The sequence below is a fragment of the Brassica oleracea genome, chromosome C3 (genome assembly GCF_000695525.1).
Source record: "Brassica oleracea var. oleracea cultivar TO1000 chromosome C3, BOL, whole genome shotgun sequence".
NCBI lineage: Eukaryota > Viridiplantae > Streptophyta > Magnoliopsida > Brassicales > Brassicaceae > Brassica > Brassica oleracea.
The window spans coordinates 53,854,832-53,855,683 of record NC_027750.1 but is presented as its reverse complement, the minus strand read 5'-3'; positions in this window follow the sequence as shown (position 1 = coordinate 53,855,683).

Here is an 852-nt window from a genome sequence, read left to right as displayed (position 1 = left end):
GGCCCTGGCCACAAGCAGAAGAAGCATGGGCTTCCAGCCGACACGATAATAAGTATTTTCGCGGCCACATATTTATAAAAAGTGACTTCAGCCTAGTGGTTCTTAGACAAATTACCAGTGCTAGAGGTACTGGGTTCGATTACCCCTGACTGCATTCATTTATTTTGGCTCCAAATATAAAATGGGACACGTGTCACTCCCATAACACATGACTTGATGACGTGGCTTCACGGGAGAGAGACGAACATTTCTTTATATATATATAGACTAGGAGTTAATCCGCGCTACGCGCGGGACTATTTTTATTTTCAAATGTTAACCATATAGTTATATTTTTGAACGTTGTATTCTGAACAACAACAAATTATGAATTGTATGTTTGTGTGAATACATATTTCCTTAGAAAAAATTAGAAAACTATACATTTTTGAGATAGATGTTAGATATAGTTTTTTCGTTCTCATATTGTATATTTATTTTTTATTTTTTTAGATTGTAAGGCAATTCTCTCAAATAGATCTTTTAAGTCTTTGTCACAAAGTAGCATTCAATAAGGAAAATGACCAAAATAACCCCTTTTATTTTGAAAATTTTTATTTTTAAAAATTTGAAACTCTATCCTCTAAACCACACCCCTTAACTTTAAGCCATAAGTCTATGTTAGTTAACCATAGGGTATAAATGTATTTTTACCATTTAATAAGACTTATTTTGGTCATTTTTCTCATTTATAGCTATTTTGTAACAAAAACTTAAAAAGGGCTATCCTAGAGAATTTTTCAATATTGTATATTTATTTATTCTAATTTTCTTGCTTTTATATCAATGATAATATTACGATATATATTTAAT